Source organism: Elephas maximus, chromosome 3, assembly GCF_024166365.1.
Source record: "Elephas maximus indicus isolate mEleMax1 chromosome 3, mEleMax1 primary haplotype, whole genome shotgun sequence".
NCBI lineage: Eukaryota > Metazoa > Chordata > Mammalia > Proboscidea > Elephantidae > Elephas > Elephas maximus.
In genome coordinates, this window is record NC_064821.1 from 13486435 (window position 1) to 13505520 (window position 19086).

A 19086-nucleotide genomic window follows, 5' to 3' on the forward strand; every position below is an offset into this window, starting at 1 on the left:
AATCAATGATGGGCCCATACAGAGTCCCACCTGATCTAGCTGCAATGGAAGTTCTGACCTGCACAGACACAGCGCCTGTGCTCAGTGACAGAGTCCTGGTTTTGATCATTCTGATAGTCCAAGATCATACACCCTGCCAGGAGCTAAGGCTGTAGTTGCTGGGCTGCAATATTGGATGCTGATGCACCTGGTGTGAACACCCCCTATAGGGCTGGAGAAGATGGGGTCCATTTAGGGTTCCTGTATTAGTGGGGCAAGCACCTGTTGGGTCTAGAAGTCTTTCCAGCTCTACTCTGCCCTTTGCTGGGCTGGGAGCAGGCTCACTTACTCCTCACGTAAGGGGCCTACGAAATGGTAGCTGAAGGTAGCAGAAGCCTTCAAATTATATTTTCTCTTAATCCATCAGTTCCTCTTGTTTTGTCATCTCATGGAAATCCCTGGGCACCGTGATGGTGCCTATCAATAATAGTGATAGGTAGTGGATACCATGAGAGTCGGTATCCACCAGGAAGCTTGTAGTTAGATAAATGCCTTGCCACACATCAGAATATTGAACTGCCACTAAATGAGTGTCTTCAGGCATGTTTGGACCAAAGGAGGGGAAATCACAGCATAATGTGCAGAAGCCAGATGTGTTCTAACGCGAGGAATCATCTAGACTCCTTAGGAATGAGAATCAGTGCTAGCACAAAGTTGGTTCCCATAAGGTGGTCAGACTTTCCAATTAGTTCAGCATTTCTGATACCAGCCATTCCTCCCATGGCACACACTACTGCTCTGCTGGGTTCAATAATTTGTTGCAGTGGCTACACAGAGCTCACAGGTGATATGCACTGTTATGTGGTTTATTGAGGGAGTTACAGGATACAATTTAGGATGGGATCAATTTATCAATGAGGATAGCTTCCAACCAGTACAGCCCTCTCACCTCATCTCTGTGATGGTAGCAGACCCTTCTCAGCCAAGCACATCTCTCTGCCTTTGACCTCCTTGCCCTTGGCCTTTCTGCTGCTAACTGGCCCAACTCATAGCCAGTGTAGCAGCCCACTCAACTCTCTTAGCTGCTTTTCTTTCCTAGCAGCACCTTTCTGCCTTTATCAGCAGTTCTGCCACCAGCTCTGTGCTCTGCCCTGGGCCCCTTTTTGGGCCTTGTACCATCCTCAGTGTTATAGCCCTTGACCCGTATTACAACTCTTTTAGGAGGTTCCTTCCTCCTCTCTTTCTTTTTGTAGGGCTGCCACTTATATAAGCAAACTCCTTGTCAATTTCAAGGCATGGCTCTGCAGGACCATGACTGAACAGTGCCCTCGGTGGGCTGCAAGTCCACTCAGTCTGGTGGGTTTTAAAGTCACTATTTGAATAACGTATCAACCAACCCCTGTAATATACGTAAAATAAACCAATGACAGGTCAACAAACCAAGGGCCAGAACGGCCATATATAGGAGGAACCTATTGCACTGCAGCGAGGTATAATGTATACATGATGGTGTCAGTTCGTAAGACATTTACATATCAGTGTTGTACATTTTATGAATGCCAACAAACCATCTTGTATAAAACATTTCATCCTAGATCGTTAACAAAGATCCTCCCCTGAAGGTGATGTTATGATTGCTTCCTTGTCTCAGTTTTCAATTTTTTAAAAATCGTTGTTCATTTTTTATGGAATTTTAATCTTTTTTTTTTAATTTAAAAACAATAATTTACTTTTAGAATCATAGTTGACAAATGCATGAGTCTCATAATCAGTTGAAAATAAAAGTATAGAATAGTACCGCTCTTTCCTCCAAAATTTTACCTGGTGCTGCCCCTTTTTCATCAAACCTTCCCCATGACCATGAATCCCTAGCAACTGTCCCTGCACATACCACACTGTAGCTTTTTTGATTCTGGCTCCTTTCCCATAGCATAATGCATTTGAGTGTCATCCACGTTGATGAGTGATCGCTAGCTTGTTCCTTTTAAATGCTGTGTAAGTAGTCCATTGTTTAGCCATACATAGTTTGTGTATTTTCCAATTGAAGGACATTTGTATTTACAGTTATTATGAATAAAGGTGGTAGAAGCATTCCTGAACAGGTTTTATATGAACTTAAGAGTTTTCATTTTTCTCGTGTATGTCCCTGGAAGTAGGATTGCTGTCATGTGGTAGGTATGTTTAACTACTAGAAACTGCCCGTCTGTTTTTAAAGAGGCTGTGCTGGTTTGTATTCCAATGAGCAATCCATAATTCCAGTTATGTTGCAATCTAGACAGGTTGATTTCTGGTTCAATCTAGTAGTATATTCTTTGGCACTGGTGTCAAGGGGGAACATTCAGGTGGGTGACTGTCTTATTAGTGCTGGTATAACAGATACCGCAAGTGGATGGTTTTAACGAACATAAGTTTATTTTCTCGCATTTCAGGAGGCTAGAAGTCAAAATTTAGGGTGTCAGCTCTAGGGTCGGCTCTCTGTCTGCTCTGGTGGAAGGTCCTTGTCTCTTTTCAGCTTCTGCTTCTCAGTTCGTTAGCATTCTTCATGTGGTGTGGCATCTGTCTTCCCCCCATCTGTGCTTTCTTCTGTGCCTAATCTGATCCTTTTATAGCTCTGAAATGATTGGTTTAAAACACACCCTACACTGACATGGCCTCATTAACATAACAAATAAACCTATTCCCAATAAGATTACACTCACAGGTATTGTTAGGTGAGTTGGTTCTGACTCATAGCAACCCTGTGTACAATAGAACAGGTATGGGAGTTAGGATTTATAACACATGTTTTTGGGGAACACAATTCAGTCCATAACAGTGACTCATCTGACAGGCATACCCACATTTGCTGAGAAGAGGAGGTGCCTTGTAGCAATCCGGATTAGACGATAGGCCCATGTGTATGGGACTTTGGGCTATCCCACCACCGCCACTGCCAGCCTGGTCTGAACCCAGGGCCAAGCCAAGTCTGCTACTTGTTTGTGTTTTTGATTGTTTAAGAATGGTTATGGAATTTTGTCAAAGGCAGTTTTCATCAACTATAGAGTTAAGTGAGTGATTTATTTTCTTGGCTCTGTTAATATATATGATGTTAATGAATTTAATCAACTTTGCATGCTTGGTATAAATCCTGTTTGGTCATGGTATATCCTTAATGTGTTGAATTCGATTCACTAAAGTTTTATTTACTGTTCAGTCATTGATATTCCTAAGTGATACTGGTCTGCAATGGGGTTATTCGGTATTTGAGATTTTTTTTACTTTACTGTCTTATCAGATTTAGGTGTCAGTCTCAACAGGGTGGTGAAGAATCACAAGAGATTTGGGATGTAAAGTGCTTAACTCCAGAAGAGGAGGCTCTGCCCCTTGTCTGCCCTGCTCTAGCAAGCCGGAACCCAGAGCTGAACCCAGTGCCCCATTGTGTTATGTGATGACGGTGTGCCCACCAGTGCTACTGCCCTCAGGACACACTCAACATTCTGGTCTCTCTCCTGGGGTGGTTTTAGAAGGAACAGCAATTTATATTGGAAATGAATGTGTTGAAAATAAACCTTAGATTTTGAGTCAAATGCCCTAGGAAAGGGAAAATGCCCTTATAGCAAAATATTGTGCAGATACCTCCTGGAGGAGGGCCCTGAGGCACGATGCCAGTGTCAGTCCTGTGGTGAATGGGCATTGCTTACTCCTGGGAGAGCTGTGACAAAGGGCTCTGCTTTGTCACTCCCACCCTCATGGCCTTGAGGGCTTTTCCCAGCAGTGTCCAGTGGGGACAGGACCCTGGCTGGGCTACAGGGACAGAGAAAGACAGCAGCCAGCCTGGGGGGCCATCTGTCATCCAGATCCAAGGCCGTGCACCCGCCCCCAAACCTATCAGGCATTGGAGGGACAAAGTCTGATAGAAATGCAGCTCGTGGCCTGTGACTTCTCACTGGGCACAGGCAGCTCCCACTGTCTCTCCTCTGAGCCCAGATGTGAGCGTCTGATTTATCCAGAACAGCTCCATGTGGATGTCCATGCCGCTCCTTTTTCCTATGCCATTCCTCCTCCCTATCCTGATGTCACTACTCTGCCTATGTCATTTCCTGGGCTTGTCCTTGTCTCCTAGTCCACATTCCCCACCCCACCTGAAACAGAGCCTGATCCCTTGAGTCCATCCCCTTATTTCCACCTCCACTTTCGGCACCAGAGTCTGAGCCTGATGACCCTACCTGGGCCAGCCCACCAGCCTCAGGCAGGCTGCTTGTCACCTGGTACTCCTTGTCATCCACATGCAGTATGGACAGCCTTCCCCAAACACACGTGTGACTGTGCCATGGCCCTGTCTGCGCCCTCACAGCCACCCTCAGTGGCTGGGTGTCTGAGGCCTCCCAGGTCTATTCCTCCCTGCCTCCCTGGACTCACACTAAGGCCCAGAGGAGTAGAAGGGCATCCCCACCGCAGGTCCTGAAGTGAGAGACGAACCCCGGGCAGGTGAGGGGGCTTCTGGGGTACTGCTCTGAGACTGTGCACAGACCGAGCTGGCTCTTTCCACTCCAGCTCATGATGCCTGGACTTAATACATGTGCATCACCCTTGGCCCTCTGCCCCCACACACTCTCACTCCTTCACACTAGGCCCACTCAGCCGTGTCTCTGCTCACAATGCACTGTCCTTTCCAGAGCTTGAAAGGCCTGGGTAGACAGAGAATTGGTTCTCGCTTGCCTGTCCACTCTATCCCTTCCTTTCCAGCCCAGGTCCCTGAGACGTCTTGCAAAGAAAGAAGACCCAAAGAGAAGAGCAACAACAAAGAGAAGCTGCGCCTTTTACTCAGAGCCAGAGACTTACTAATAATACCTAATCTACCAATGACGCTCTGACAGCAGCTCTGTGATGAAACCCGTTTCACAGATAAGGACACTGAGGTCAGAGAGAGAGAGGGGCTTGTTCAAGTCACATAATGTGTCAGAGACAGAGCAGGGATTTGAATTCAGGCCTCCACAGATCCAAAACCACCCCAAAGTTCTAGGCCTGAGCTCTCCACTGGGGTACCACCAGCCATCTGTGACAAGCGAGCCCTTGAAAGGTGGCTGGTCCCATCAGACATGTGCTGAGAGTGTGAGATACTTGCTGGATTTCAGACATTGTGTGTGTGTATATATATATATTAATGTTGAAATAATATTTTGGTCATGGTTAAAGAAAATATATTATTGAAATTGATTTCACCTGTTTCAGCTCCTTTTATTGTGGCTTCTTGAAGGTTGAAATTACATATATGGCTTGCATTATATTAGGCAGCGCTGTTCCATAGGAGTGTTTGAAATTAAGACAATGGCATTGTACTCCCACTTCTGGTAAGGAAGTAGAAGAACAAAAACACTTTGTGGTAAGAAGAAACACAGATAACAGAGAAATCATTCCTTTCTATGAGACTAGAGAAGAGTGGCAGAAGTAAGAAAACCTTGGAGACTGTTATGGATTGAATCCTGTCCCGCCAAAATGTGTGTCAACTTGGCCAGGCCATGATTCCCAGTATTGTGTGATTGTCCACCATTTTGTCATCTGAGGTGATTTTCCTATATGTCGTAATTCCTACCTATGTGAGGTTAATGAGGTGGGATTAGCGACAGTTACGTTAATGAAGCAGGATTCAATCTACAACATTAGGTTATGTCTTAAATCAATCTCTTTTGAGATACCAAAGACAGAAGTGAGCAGAGAGACAAGGGGACCTCATACCACCAAGAAAGCAGAGCCAGGAGTGCGCATCCTTTGGATCTGGGGTCCCTGTGCTGAGAAGCTCTTAGACCAGGGGAAGATTGATGACAAGGACCTTCTCTCAGAGCCCATGGAGAGAAAAAGCCTTCCCCTGGAGCTGGCATCCTTAATTTGAACTTATAGCCTCCTAGAGAGAGAATAAATTTATTTTTGTTAAAGCCACCCACTCGTGGTATTTCTTTTACAGCAGCACTAGATAACTAAGGGAGAGACCAAGTTTCAGAGAGAAAGGAGCTTTATGGACTGGCAGAGAGCACAGAGGGTCCCTACCTGGGCAAATGTCGTCAGAGCCTAGGCGCACAGAGGAGAACAGTAACTGAGCACGTGGGCGTCCACATGTGCCGGGGGTGGGGGTGCAACCACTATGAAAAATAGTCTAGCAGTTTCTTAGAAAGTTAAACATGTACCTGCCCGTTGACCTAGCAGTTTTACTCCTTGGTATTTGCACAAGAGAAATGAAAATGTGTCCTCAAAAGAACGTGTGCACAAATGTTCAGAGCAACTTCATTTATAATTGACAAAGACAGTAGTCAACTTGCATGTCCGCTAACTGGTAAATGGATGGGCATAGCATCCACGCCATGAATGCTACTCAGCAAGACACAGGAAATAATGACTGCTACTTGCTACCCCATGGACGAACCCCAGAAGTATTATGTGGTATCATGGGGCTAGACAGAAAGACTATATATACTGTGTGATTCTATTTATCGAAGCTTAAGAACCAGCAAAACCAAACTAAGGGGACAGAAATCAGAAGAGTGCTTGCTCAGTGAGGACTGGGCAGGCACACAGGAGAATTGCCTGAGGTGATGACAACGTCCTGTATCTTGATTGGGTTTGAAGTTTGCTGGGTGTATATAATTGTCAAACTCACCAAAAGGTACAATTAAGAACTGTGGTTTTGAATGTTTGTATGTTACAGCTCAAGGAAAAATATATGTGTTTAAAAAGGGCAAAAGCTGCAGCTCCATCCCTCCTGGAAAGAAAGAAAAGGGCAGCTGGATGGAGGCCTGCTGGTGAGCCAGAAACCCATTGCGGTTGAGTCCATTCTGACTCATAGTGACCCTGTAGAACAGGGTAGAACTGCCCTGCAGGGTTTCCAAGGAACAGCTGGTGGATTTGAGCTGCCGACCTTTTGGTTAGCGGCTGAACTCTTAACCTTTGACAGCCTTGCACTTTTAGCTTGAGTCATTTGGGAGGGGATCATTATTTCAAATGATGTAAATCAAGGCCTGGACCAGAATCCGGGAACAGAAGAAGAGAAGCAGGTGAGGATTTCTGTCGCGCTAAGTGAATACCTGTGAATTCTTAGATCCCACCAAACCCACTGCTGTCGAGTCGATTCTGACTTTTAACGACCCTACATCATTAGGTAAATCAACTTCCAGCCTCACTGAATTACCCCAGGCCCTTAACAACTTGTTTCTCTGATCAGCACTTGGAAACAGGCCTCTCCCTCTGCACCTGAATCTCCTGAGAAGGGGAAGCTGGTTGATACAAAAAAAGACCAAGGACTTTAAAAAACTCTCATTGCTGCTCCTGGGCTGGGTGCCCTCTCTGCAGGGAGCCATCTCACAGAGTGAACACCATCAACGTAACAATCCTATGGGTGCAGACCCCTCCTGACCACCATGACCTCTTAGGAGCTCCCGGTAGAAAACATCAGACTGGCTCAGACGGAGCTGAGGGACAGGGTACTCCCACGTGGGAGCTTAGGTGCAGTCAGGAGCCCGGGGGAGATTAAATAAGCTAACGGTAGCATTGTGCATCCAACCAGGCCACACTCCCCTCCCCTCTTCCAGGAGTCTCACATAGGGGAACTTCACACATTTGGGAATCATGATGTCACCAGGAATGGGTGTAGCAGAGGGACAAGCAGAGGCCATGGGGTCCCAAGAAGGTGATGATGGAGACCCTGGAGCTGAGTCTGGAAGGATGAGTGGGGTTTCCACAGGTGGGGGAGGCAGAGGACACCCAGTTTGTCCTGTGGTCACCCAGGAGACCAATAGAAGACAAGGCCACAGGGGCAAGCTGGGGAGAACTGTGGGGAGTGGGTCACAGGAGGTTGTGAAGACCCCCGGGGAAGGTGGACCTTATGCTAGGGAAGAGGTGTGAGAAGGGAGGGAGGGAAGAGCTCCGTGGCCAGCATGGACTACAGGCTGCACATCTGGAGGCAGGGAGGCCAGGGGGAAGCTGCAGGGGGCTCTGGGGAGATGGAGCCCATGAGTTGGTGTCACTAAGGAGGCATGGAGAGGGGGACAGACCAGGGCTGATGGGCTCTGGGCAGGAGAGTGAGTGACATGATTCCGGAAAAGAATCAGCAAGAGCCAGAGATGGTGGCGACACAAATGAAAAAGATAAAGTCCCTGTCCTCAAAGAGCTCATACGCGGTTGGGGGAGGGGTGGATATTGCACTAGCCTCTGCGGGTCTGAGGCTGAGTTCCTCCATCTGCAAAAGGCGGACAGTCCACGTGCAGAGCTTTCGCTGAGAACACCTGCAGCAGCAGTGCAGAAACAGCCGCAGACCCTGCAGCCGTGTTCCTGCAGACCCTGAAGTCATTCTTCACCCTCCTCTCCACCGGAGGGCCTCATCTTACAGCTGCCTCAGGCAGGCCTTGCTGGAGCCCTCAGGTCACCTTCATCACCCCCCGCTCCAGTCATGACTCCCCCTGTTACATTTCAGGAGCCCTGAACGTAGTCACCCACATTGCTAACCTCTCTGCCGTGTTAGCGTTTCCTGTCGTGCTTCTTGGCTGCAAGTAAGTCAGAATCCCCACAGGACCGAGGGATATATCAGTTTCAGGTGTTAGGATCTCAAGAGGGGCAATGGGAAGGGGGACTAGGGGAGGAGGCCTAGATGTAGCCCAGAGGGTGAGAGGAAAAGTGAGTAAGGGGGCGAGGGAGACTGACGAGGGAGGGAGTAGGTGAAAAAATGCTGACTCGAGTTTGATGAGGGTCAGACATCACTGGGAAGGAGGAACCGCTCCGGAGGATCTCAGTTTCCCCATTTAGAAGGTGAAGGACCTGAACACAACTCTGAGGGTGAGCTCAGATGGCTAGGAGTCCCAGGTCCACGACTTGGAGTTGGTGCTGCCCGAGGACAGTGTGGACAAGACATGGGGCCTCAGCTCAGATTTGGGATGGAGTGGGAATTAAAGGCTCTTCTGTTCCCAAAAAAAACAAAAAAAAATTTTTTTTTTTTTCTGTTCCAGACACAGGGACCTCCTCACGTTGTCCCCACAAGGGTCCTCCTGGCACTGCCTGTGCACACCTGTGGTGGGAACGAATGTGGCCTAAGGGCACAGCAGGCACAGAGGGCCTTGATTGATTACATCGCACTGCAGCTCCTGGGGACAGAGGGTCCACCTCAGGCATCACCCCACCCTTGGCAGGGACTCCTCTGCATGTGCTCGGTCCTGTCCCTAAGCAGACAAGGAGGGACCCTGAAGTTCCAGAAGTGCCAGGAGGCAAAACGTTGAGAATTAGCTATGCAGGGGCTCCAGGAAGAAAGGAGCCCTCAACAGGAGGCCTGGACAGAAACCACAGACTCACCCCTTTGCGGGACCTTTGGCTTAAGGGGGCCCAGTGTAGTCTGGGGCGACCCAGGGTCTAACACCCCCACTGTGGTGGCCCCCACCTCTGGCCCCGTCACTCCAGACCTGCTGCCTCTGACCTCATTACTGCTCTTAGCGGAAAAGCTGAGTGCTCGCTCCCGCCGGGCCCAGGTATGGGGCACGACAAACAAGGTCTTCGCCCTCCCTGCCCTCTCCCCTTCCCGGGCTCAAAGCCTTCAGGTGTAGGAGAGAAGCACAAGTGAGGGGACCCAGTCTGGCCTGTGAAGGCCTGACAGGCTACCTGGTGGTGGTAGCTGCAATGAGCAAGAAATGTGTTGCAGTGTTTAAATAGGTGCAAAGTCTCAAGAAACATCTGCTGAATGAGTAGGGGAATCTGTGAAGGAAAATAGTGAATTCCGGCACTGACTGCCATGGATCGTACAGCCATGAGTGAGTCCATTCAGGAATCCTGAGGGTGATGTTGGGTTATGCTCACAGTTATGCTTCCCTTTTACAGAGGAGGAAACGGGGTCAGAAGGGTTCAGTAACTTGTCCAAGGTCACCCAGCTACAAGCGGTAATGCACATGAGCAAAATTAAAGAAACCCCCAAATCGACCACTTGGACTTACTGAAGATCCAGCCAGGTGGGGGAAAATGAAAGTTCAGGAAGGGGATGGTGGAGGGCTGCAGGCCTGCCTCTTGCAGGGGGACCCCCCCATGTTTCTGGGCCCCTGAACCATGTCCCTGGGAACTCTCACAATGTCCCTAGGCCCCCTCCTCATGTCCTTGGGTCCCTTCCCCATGTCCCAGGGGCCTCTTATGTATGTGATGCCTCTCGATGTCCCCAAGACCCCACCGCATGTCCCCTCACAATGCCCCAGGACCTCTTCCCTTGTCCCTGGGCCCCTCTCAATGTCCCTTGAGTGCCTTCCCCATGTTCCTGTTCTCCACGCCTCCCCATTCCGTGTCCCGTGACCCTACCCCATATCCCTGGGTTCCCATGTCTTGGTATTCTCCCCATGTCCCTGGGCCCCTCCCCTTGTCCCTTCCCCTTCTCCCTTGGTCCTTTCCCCATGTCCGTAGGAGTTCTCCCATGCCTCTGAGTCCCCTCTCTTTGCCCCCATGCCCACTCCCCATCTCTCTGAGACCAATCACATATCCCTGTTCCCCTTTTCCGTTTATGATGGCCACCTCCCCAAGTCCATGCCCATGCCCCATGTCCCTGGGCGCTCTCCCCATGTCCTTGGGCCCCCTCCACATGTCCCCATAACCCCTCACCATGTCATTGGGCCCCTCTTCATGTCTGTGGGCCCACTTTCCATGTCCCCATGTTCCCTCCCCACATCTCCATGCCCCCACCCCATGCCACTAGGCCCCCTCTCCTTGTCCCTGCGCCCTTGCCCCATATCCTTGGGTCGCCTCCGCATTCCTGATCCCCCTCCTCATATCCCTATGACCTCGTGTCACTGGGCTTCCTCCTCATGTCCCGGGGGCCACTCCCTATGTCCATGCGGCCCCTCTCCATGTCCCTGGGACCACTTTCCATGCCCTTGGTCCTCTCCCCATTTCAATGGGCCCCCTCCCCATGTCCATGGGCACCCTCTCCTTGTCACTGGCGTCTCTTCATGCCCCTGAATCCCCTCCCCACTTCCTCATGTTCCCTCACTATGTCCCCATGCCCTCTCATTATGTCCCTGGGCATCTTCCACATATCTCTGGATTCCCTCCCTTTGTCTTTGGGGCCACTCACCATGTCCCTGAATCCTCTGCCCATATACAGGGGACCCCTACCCATGTCCCTGGACTTCTTCTTTATGTCCCTTGGCCCTTTTCCCATTTTGCTGGGTCCCCTCCCCATATCTCCATGGCACCTCCCCATCTCCCTGGGAGCAATCCCATGTTCCTGGTTCCCCTCACCATGGCCCTGTGCTCCTTACCCATTTTCCTGGGCCTCCACCTTATGCACCTGAGCCCCCTCCCCATGTCTGTGGGTCTGGTCCCCATATACATGGGGCTTCTCCCCATGTCCCAGGGGCACCTCCCCATGTCCCTTGGCCCTCTCCCCCATTTTGCTGGGTCCCCTCCCCATATCCCTGGGAACCCTGGGCATGTCCCTGGGGCCTCTCCCCACATGCCTATGGTTCCTCCTTATTTCTCTGACTTCCCTCCCAGTGCCTCTAGGACCCTTCACCATATTCCTTGCTCCCCTCCCCACAAACATGGGACTCCTCATCATGTCTGTTGTAACCCTCACCTTGTCCCATGCCCACTCCCCATCTTGCTGAAACTAATCCTATATCTGTGGGCCCCTCTTCATGTAAGTGGGCATACTCACCAGGTCCGAGGCTCTGCTGCCCATGTCTCAGGCCCCTCTGCATGTCAGTGGTGTTCCTCCCCATGTTCCTAGGCCCCCTCCCAGTGTTTCTTGGTTCATTCCCAATGTTCCAGTGCCCTCTTCTACCTGCTAGCAATCCTATGTCAGTGGAACCCCTCCACATTTCCTTGACCCCCCCTCCCCATGTTCCTTAGGCTCCTTTCTAAGTCCATGGTCCCTCTTCCATATCCCCGTGGCACCTCCCTATCTCCCTGGGAGCAATCCCATGTCCCTGGTTCCCCTCACCATGGCCCTGTACTCCTTACCCATTTTCCTGGGCCTCCACCTTATGCACCTGAGCCCCCTCCCCATGTCTGTGGGTCTGGTCCCCATATACATGGGGCTTCTTCCAGGCTCTGAGAAATGATCCATTTTGACGGCATGTGCATTTAAGACCAAAATTGCTCCTTACAGAGCAGACATTTGCCGTTTCCTTGAGGCTCCACCTCCAGCATCTTCCTTCTGGTCATAAGGTAATAGGTCTGAGCAGAGGATTCTTAGCTGTGTTTCCAGATGGAAGGAGTCCCTCAACCCAGAGCATGAGCTCACCCAAGCCTGGCCAGGCTGGACCACACAGACACCTCCAGGGAGCCAGGCTTGAGCAGAGGGAGCTGAAGGGACAGGCTTTGAGGTCACTCAGATAGCTTTGACCCTTGATTATGAAGACAGACACGTCATCATGGATCCATTTTTAGGGTGATCATGTTTTTCAAGTTCAGTCAACAAATCAATCATTCTTTGTTGACTTTCTATTAAGTTCAGTTACAGCAGTTCTGATGCTGCTTTAAAAATTTTTTTTTCTTTCATTCAAATTCTTTTAGTGTGTGGTCATTATTTTTCCTATCAATTTCATAAATACAATTTCTTTTTTTTTTTCCCTGAATTTACTTTTTTCACTGTCCATTCATGGCACCAATAGTTCCCCAGTTTCTCCAGTCAGAAATATGGGGTCATTTCTCAACACAAGTTTCTGTTCCATCCTTAGACCCAACCAATCAATCACAGAATCAATGACAGCAAACTCCTCCTCCATTCCCATTATATTGTATAAGTGAATACAAATGGCAAAGAAGGAAAAAAATTAATTTTCCCTGATGCAAAAAGGAAAAGGGACTTCCCTTTGCTCTTTCTTAGAGCATTTACTTTAGGAACAATGTAATTTTAAATTGTTTCTTTGCATCCGTGGAGACATCCTCTTGAAAAGCCAGATAACGCTTCTTGCCAGTTTTACAACCCAGGAATGTTTCCTCAAGGATTTGGAAGCCATGTCTGTAAAACGTCATCAGTAAGCTCTTCTCTGAATATTTGGTAGGATTCTCCAGGGAAGCCATCTAGGCCAGGGCCTTTTGTTGTCATTGTTGGGAGTTGTTTTTGTTTTTTGTTTTTACCTTTTCAATCTCTTCTCTTGTTACGGGTCTGTTCAGATTTTCAACATCATTTTGTGTTAGTTTGGGTCGGTAGTGTGTCTCTAGAAATTTGTCCATTTCTTCTAGGTTTTAAAATTTGTTGGAGTATAGTTTTTCATAACACTCTGTTACGATCCTTTTTATTTCAGTTGGATCTGTTGTAATGTCCCCCATTTCATTTCTTATTTGTGTTATTTGCATCCTCTCCTGTTTTTCTTTTGTCAGTTTGGCCAGTGGTTTGTCGATTTTATTGATCCTTTCAAAGAACCAACTTTCGGTTTTGTTGATTCTCTCTATTGTTTTTCTGTTTTCCATTTCATTTATTTCTGCTCTGATCTTTATTATTTCCTTTCTTCTGGTGGCTATGGGCTTCTTTTGCTGTTCTCTATTTGTTCAAGTTGTGTAGCTAATGTTTTGATTTTGTACCTTTCTTCTTTTTTGATTTGTGCATCTATTGCTATAAATTAACCTCTGAGGACTGCCTTTGCTGTGTCCCGAAGGTTTTGGTATGATGTGTTTTCACTCTAATTTGATTCTAGGAATTTTTTTATTCCATCTCTGATTTCTTCTATTACCCCATTGGTTTTTAAGCAGGCTGTTATTCAGTTTCCATGTGATTGATTTTTTTTTTTCCTTACTCTTGCTGCTTTTAATTTCTATTTTGATGGCGTTGCGGTCAGAGATGATACTTTGTATTATCTCAATGTTTTGGATTGTGTTGAGGGTTGCTCTGTGACCTAAGATGTGGTCTATTCTGGAGAATGTCGCATGTGTGTTGGAAAAGAATTTGTACTTTGCAGCTGTTGAATGAGTGTTTATGAGGTCAAGTTGGCTGATTGTGCTCTTTAGCTCTCCTGTATCTTTGCTAAGTTTCTTTCTAGATGTTTGTCCTTTACCAAGAGTGGTGTGTCAAAGTCTGCTACTATTATTGTGGAACTGTCAATTTCTCTTTTCAGTGCTGTTAGAGTTTGTTTTATGTATTTTGGAGCCCTGTTATTGGGTGTGTAGGTGTGTACTATGGTTAAGTCTTCATGGTGGATCATCCCTTTAGTCATTATATAGTGCCCTTCTTTGCCTTTTATGGTAGATTTTGTTTTAAAGTGTATTTTATCTGAGAATTGACACTCCTGCTCTTTTTGGTAGTTATTTGCTTGATATATTTTTTTCCATCCTTTGATTTTTAATAAACTTATGTCTGTGTGTCTCTTGTAGACAGCATATTAATAGACTCTCTTTTTTTTTTATCCATTCTGTTACTCTGTGTCTCTTTATGGGTGCATTTAGGCCATTTACATTCAGTGTAATAATTGATAGCTGTGAATTTATTGCTGTCATTTTGTAGTGCTTTTTTTTTTGTGGTGCTAACATTTTCTTTGTTCCTTTTACTCTCCTGTGTTGAGTTCCTTTTGTTTTTGTGGATTTTTTTTTTTTTGAGACTTTATTGTTTTTCTTCTTTATTTTGATGAGTAGGTTTGTTAACTTTCTTTGTGGTTTCCTTGAAATTTACCCTTATCTTCCTAGGTTTGAACCAGTCTGTTATTACTTGGTATTGCCTTGCCTTCCTCTCCATTAGAAAGTTCTATACCTAAACTGTTTATTCCATCTTTTATTGTTCTGATGTTGTTGTCATTTACAGATTAACCTCTTTGGTTCCCTGTTGCAATTCTTTTGGTTTTGAATAGTCCTTGAGAGTTCATTTCCTAGGGTGGTATCTGGCTGGTACAATCCTGTGTTCTAGATTCAGCCTGTGGTCTGACGTTATTTGTTCTCACACCAAAGGATTCCATTTAATAATTCTTGTAAGTTTGGTTTTTATATATTCCTTTAATTTGTGTATCTGGAAATGTCCTAATTTAACCAGCATATTTGAACAAAAGTTTAGCAGGATATATTACTCTTGTTTGACAGTTATTTTCCTTTCAAGGTTTTATATATGTTATCCCGTTGCCTTCTTGCCTGCATGGTTTCTGCTGAATAATCAGAGCTTAGTCTTGGTGTTTTTCCTCTGTATGTGACTGTTTTTTTTTTTTTCTACAGCTGCTCACAGGATTTTTTCTTTGTCTTTGGTTTTTTTTGGTTTTAGCAAGTGTGATTATGATATGCCTTGATGATTTTCTTTTGGGGTCCATGCTATATGAGGTTCGTTGAGCCTCTTGGATGGTCAACTTTTCATCTTTCATGATATTAGGGAAGTTTTCTGTCAGTAATTCTTCAATGATCCTGTGTTTTCTATTTTCTCTCCCTGGTCTGGAACTCTAATCACTTGCAAATTTTTGCTTTTGATTGTATCCCATATAATTCTCAGGGTTTCTTCATTTTTCTTTATTCCTTTTCCTGATTTTTCCTCAAAGTTGTATCCAAGTATTTGTCTTCAATTTCTCTGATCCTGTCTTCCATTATTTCAAACCTGCTCCTCAGCCCTACTATGACACTGACCATCTGAAATCTTTTTCTTTATCTTTTGGATTTTAATTGTTGTTTAGGTATGATTTCTAGTTGTGATTTTTTTTTTTTTTTTTGGCATTGTGTTCCTGTATTATTTTCCTGAATTCTTTCATTTTTTTGTCTGTATTTTCCATGGATTTGTTTGCTTTTCTATAAATTTGCTATTTTTTCCTCATTTTGTCTGCTTTTTGCTTCAACTCTTGGATAGCTCTGAATATTAGAGATTTGAATTCCTTGTCAGATAATTCTAGTGTCTTTTCTTCTACTGGAAAGTCATCTGGTGTTTTATTTTGGGTGCCTACTGGAACCATCCTGTCCTTTTTTTTTTTTTTGTATGTTTTGATATTGTCTGCTGTCTTCAGGATATTCCGTAGTTATTTCTTCATTTCTTGAGTGTAGATTTGTTTTTTGTTTTTTGTTCTTTTTGTCCTGCTTTCTTGTTTTATTTGGTTATGTCTGAGCAGACAGGCTGTGCGTTCTTTGTTGTTTGCTTGTCTATAGTCATGATGCTTTTCATCTCTTTGTTCAGTGGGGAGGGCCAGTCACTCACCTATGGTGCAGCAGGGCAGATCCAGTTGAAGGGGCTGGGGTGGGTTGTTTGTGGCACATTCCAGGGCTGACAGGGAGGGCCAAGAATCAGTTCTGAGCAGGTTCCAGTAGGCTGTGCCTGCGCTGCTCAGGGGTGTGAGGTCAGTGCATTGTGCAGGTAGGCAGGAGAGAGGGGAGATTGTGATGTGTGGAGCTAATATGGGTATGGGAAAGAGGAGAGATAAACAGGGGCCAAAAACAAACAAAAGAAAAAAAAGAGTGCTAAGGCACTTGCCGTTGCAGTGGAGAGATGAGAAACCAAGAAATGGAGAAAAGCAAAAAAAAAAAAAAAAAAAAAAAAAACTAGATAAAACTTTGTAAAAGAAAAGCCCCCAGGGATCCCACTGGTGTGGCTGCCAAGACTGGGGAAGTGGCTCCCAGGCTGCACAGTATATCCTGGCTTGAGGGGGTATTGATGTCAAATAGCACCAGGTATTCAGGAGACAGGAGAAGAAGGTAAGTATAGAGAGATGAGAACTAAGAAATGAAGAAAGACAGAAAAGGAAAAAGAGAAGAAAAAAAAAGTGCTCCCAGGGACCCCACCTATGCAGCCATAAAGATTGGGGGAGTGGCTCCTAAGCTGTGCAGTGCAGCCCGGCCAGAAGGGGCTCCCAAGCCATGAAAAGAAAAAGAAAACAAGACAGAACAAAGCAAAAAAAAAAAAAAAAAAGCCCCAGGGGTCCCACCAGTGTGGTGTTGTGGGCTGAGGAAGTGGTTGGCCAGTCGAGCAGGGCTTCACAGCCTTTCAAGAAGAAGCAAAGATGGCACATGGAGCCAAATGTTTGAGAAAGGAGGGGGAGGTGGTGGGAGGCACAGAAGAAACCAATAGAAATGGAAAAAACCAACACCCACTCAGGGAGCCGGCTGGTGTGGGTGGGGCTAATCCAAGCGGTCTGAGGCCAAAGCAGTTGGCTCCTGGCCAAGAAACTGTGGCTGATGGGAAGCAGAGGAGGCTAAGGGGAGGGGGAAAGCATATATCGGTGGTTACCGGGTGCCCTGTCTCCTGCTGGGAACTTTGTGAAATACAGGATGATGTCTTACCACTTATCTATCGCCCAGTTTAGTGGAAAATATTTTAGTTTTCCTTGTCTGACAGGTTTCTGCCTTGCACAGGTTCCAGTTTTCACACTTTTTTTTTTTTATTTCTAAATTGTGATCACAATAGCCACTAGCCCCATGTAGTTATTTGGGCATTGAAAGGTGTCTCTGTTCTACTTAGTTTTTTGGGCCTTTGCTGTGGAGGGAAAGTGTGGTGCTTCTGTCTATGGCACCCTGTTGGCCAGAAGTGCAGATCTGGTTTTTAATGATATTTCCCCAACACTTTCCACCTCTTGCCCACATGGCTGACTCCTGTTGTTTTCATTCTTAGACTTTTCTTAGGAGTATCCCTCCCATCAGGGTTATTTTTACTTTCCTTTTCTCTAAAAGCACACTCTACTTCTCATCCATTCCCTTATCAATATCTTTTTTTTTTTTTTTTATCAGCTTGTTTAGCTGGATATTCACTCTTCCTCACAAAAATATAAGTTCTGTGGGGATTTGCCTGAGTCCATTTTTTCACTCTGCTGGGTACCTTATGGTGTCTTGTGGCAGTTACTCCTCCACATATTTTCTACTAAAAGTCTGGTCCCCAGAGCATCAACATCCCTATAAAATGGGGTCTTGTTAGAATTGCAAGATCTCAAGCCTCACTCCAAACATACTGAATCCAGAATCTGCATTTTAAGATGCTCTCCGGGACATTCATGTGCACTTTAAATCTTGATAAACACTGCTCTAAGGATATGGCAACTAAAAGAAAGAACATTCTACCAACTTACCTGCTGTATGTCATCTACATCTGTCTCACATCATTTCCCCTCCTTCCTGTTTCACAAACATTACCCATATCTAGGCCACCATTGGCCTCTTCCTGAACTTATTCATGACAAGCTCCTGTCCTGACTTCATGTATTTGCTGTTGTCATGTCTAAAATCTATTTGCAGTACAGGGACTGGAGTGTTCTGTTTCCAATCATGAATATAATCTCCTGTCCTGGCTGAAAACATGTCAGTGGCTTCCCAATATCCTTAGAAAAAGCCCAAAATGATCCACATAGCAATAAGTGTCCTACTCCCACCACTCCCTCCAGTCTTACACCCACCACTCACCTTTGTTTTCTCTGATTCAGTCACCCCTTTCACAGGTCCTGAATGATACTGGATTCTCTGCTGACTCATGGATTTACACACATTTTTCCCACCTGAAATACTCTCTCAAATTCTCCCCTCCACCATCAACAAGGCCCAACCATGTTTGTAGCTAAATTCTACCAAATCTATAAACCTCATTTGAAATATCTTTCACTACCAACCCATCTAACCTCTCCCACAGATTAAGCCTTTTTGTTACAGGCTCTCAGATGTCCAGGAATTTATTTAAAATTCCCTTCCACTCCAGACTGAATACCTATGGGCAAGCACTATGGACTTTTTTAATTTCTTCTCTCTGACCTGTCACGCTGCTTGCCTCTTGAAGGCTGCTCAGGAACAAGCTCAGCAGGCCCAGGTTGCCAATACCCCACACTGTCTTCAGAACTGGTCCTTTGCCTACTCCTGGGAGATGAGAGCTGAGCCATTGGAATATTCTGATGAGTGTTGCAAGTTTTCCAGATTTGACAGGGTGCAGCATGATGTCTTACCACATTTCTATTGCTTGATTTAGTGGAAAATATTTTCGTTTTCCTTCTCTGACAGGTTTCTACCTTACACAGCTTCCAGCTTTCGCAGGTTTTACTGCATTTCTAAACTGTGAACACAATAGCCACTAGCCCCATGTAGTTATTTGGGCATTGAAAGGTGTCTACTGCAATTAAAGAACTGAAATTATAATTTTAGTTTAAATAGCCATATATGGTACAGACTACAATTTGGGATAACACAGACGTAGAGTACTCAGCAGAACCCTGAGCAAAACACATATGAAAGATCATTAAAGCTGCT

At 46.1% G+C, this 19086-nt stretch overlaps 1 protein-coding gene across 1 annotated transcript in view; it reads left to right on the plus strand.

Annotated features, from left to right (window-relative positions):
- The window catches only part of ZNF558 (zinc finger protein 558), a 386595-nt gene that overhangs the window by 44580 nt on the left and 322929 nt on the right, over positions 1 to 19086 (plus strand). The gene's annotated exons all lie outside the window — the stretch shown is intronic.